This window comes from Sapajus apella, unplaced genomic scaffold (genome assembly GCF_009761245.1).
Source record: "Sapajus apella isolate SASKATOON/1434 unplaced genomic scaffold, GSC_monkey_1.0 scaffold6, whole genome shotgun sequence".
Classification (NCBI taxonomy): domain Eukaryota; kingdom Metazoa; phylum Chordata; class Mammalia; order Primates; family Cebidae; genus Sapajus; species Sapajus apella.
In genome coordinates, this window is record NW_022436946.1 from 74,002,421 (window position 1) to 74,004,761 (window position 2,341).

The 2,341-nt window shown below is 33.7% G+C and overlaps 1 long non-coding RNA gene across 1 annotated transcript in view; it reads right to left on the reverse strand.

The window, feature by feature from the left end:
* LOC116549723 overlaps positions 1-1,645 on the reverse strand; it is a 19,670-nt gene extending 18,025 nt beyond the window's left edge. Inside the window, exon 1 of the long non-coding RNA XR_004268031.1 lies at positions 1,634-1,645. This is a non-coding gene — a long non-coding RNA (uncharacterized LOC116549723). The remainder of the gene's footprint in view (positions 1-1,633) is intronic.
* Positions 1,646-2,341: the final 696 nt, after the last annotated feature.

The following is a 2,341-nucleotide window of genomic DNA, read 5'->3' on the forward strand; positions in this document are numbered from 1 at the left end:
AAAAAAAAAAAAAAAAAAAAAAAAAAAAAACAGTCATTATAGTGAATCGGCAACCAACAGAATTTTTGCAGTCTACCCATCTGACAAAGGGCTGATATCCAGCATTTACAAAGAACTAAAACAGATTTACAAGAAAATAACAAACAAGCCCATTCAAAAGCGGGCGAAGAATATGAACAAACACTTTACAAAAGAAGACATACATGAGGCCAACAAACAGGAAAAAATGCTCATCATCACTGGTCATTAGAGAAATGCAAATCAAAACTACATTGAGATACCATCTCACACCAGTTAGAATGGCGATCATTGAAAAACCTAGAGACAGATGCTGGAGAGTATGTGGAGAAATAGGAACACTTTTATGCTGTTGGTGGGAGTGTAAATTAGTTCAACCATTGTGGAAGACAGTGTGGGGATTCCTCAAGGACCTAGAAATAGAAATTCCATTTGACCCAGCAATCCTATTGCTGGGTATATATCCAAAGGATTATAAATCATTCTACTGTAAGGACACATGCACACAAATGTTCATTGCAGCACTGTTTACAATAGCAAAGACCTGGAACCAACCCAAATGCCCATCAATGATAGACTGGACAGGGAAAATGTGGCACATATATACCATGGAATATTATGCAGCCATCAAAAATGATGGGTTGGTGTCCTTTGTAGGGACATGGATGAACCTGGAAACCATCATTCTTAGCAAACTGACACAAGAGCAGAAAATCAAATACCACATGTTCTCGCTCATAGGCGGATGTTGAACAATCAGAACACAGGGAGGGGAGCACTACACACTGGGGTCTGTTGGGGGGAAATGGGGGAGGGACAGTGGGGGGGTGGGGAGTTGGGGAGAGATAGCATGGGGAGAAATGCCAGATATAGATGAAGGGGAGGAAGGCAGCAAATCACACTGCCACGTGTGTACCTATTCAACAATCTTGTGTATTCTTCATATGTACCCCAAAACCTAAAATGCAATAAAAAATATAAATATAAATAAATAAATAAAAATCACACACAAAAAAGAAAAAAACACAAAAATTAGCTGGATGTCGTGGCATGCACCTGTAGTCTCAGCTACTTGGGAGGCTGAAGCAGGAGAGTCCCTGGGATGTGGAGGCTGTAATGAGCCGAGATTGCCACTACACTCCAGCCTGGTGACAGAGCAAGACTCTGTCTCAAAACAAACAAACAAACAAACCTGCACAAAAAATAAAGATAATTTCTTGCACAGCAGAGAAATAATTCCAGAGAAAAAATATAGGCATAAAGGAATAAAGAACATAAGAAAAAATAAATATAATGAATGCTGCAGTAAATCTAACATAATACTAATTGTATTAGTAATAATACCATGTGTGGCTTAAAAATATATACAGAACTGTACAAAAAAATTACAAAAGATAAGGTTTATAAATGGAATTAAAGTATTCCAAGCTGCATTCATTGTTCACAAATTGCCAAAAGTATTTATTTGTATTAGATGTTAAAGTAGAATGTAAATTGCAATTTTAATCATTAATAAAAATCTATAACTAAGAAGCTAATAGAAAAGGAAAATGGAATAATAAAGACATTTAATATATCCCCAAACATGTAAGAAAGAAGAGGAAAACATGTAAACAAATACAATAGAGAACAAAGCATAAGATCATATATTTACTTCCAAATATGACATTAACTGAATTATATTAAATTGAAATTAAGTTATAAGACCAAGAATGTCAGATTCAATTTTTTAAAACTAAAATAATTCTAGATTTTAAAATGCCACATGCTACTTACGGCAAAAGCAAAAAATAAGAAAACTCATAAAGCTGAAAGTAAAAGGCAAGACGCAGCAATATATAAAGTAGGATACTCAACAATAATAAAAGTGCCAATCACCAAGGGCACAAATTCTTGATATATACACAACTAATAATACAGGCTCTAACTTTATAAGGTTAAAATAAAGTAACTGCAAACACAAATTTAAAAGAAAAACAATCATAAATTTTAATATACCCCCTTAGTAACTGATAAAACAAGCCAACAACAACAAAAAAGCAAAGTCAGCAGTATAGTGTATTTAAGCATCACGATGAACAAACTTGGTAAAATTAACATATAGAATGTTGAACCTAAGAACCACAGAACTCATTGTATTCAACTGGAAATGAGTATTTTTCAAAATTGACCACATTGGATAACAACTAGATCTCCATAATTTTAAAAAGATTAAAATCATAGTCTTATTGTTTATTACAGTGAAATCAAGCTAGACATCAATATTTAGATTATTTCTAAATCCTAAAATGTTTGGATATAATGCAATAACATCACTAGCCTC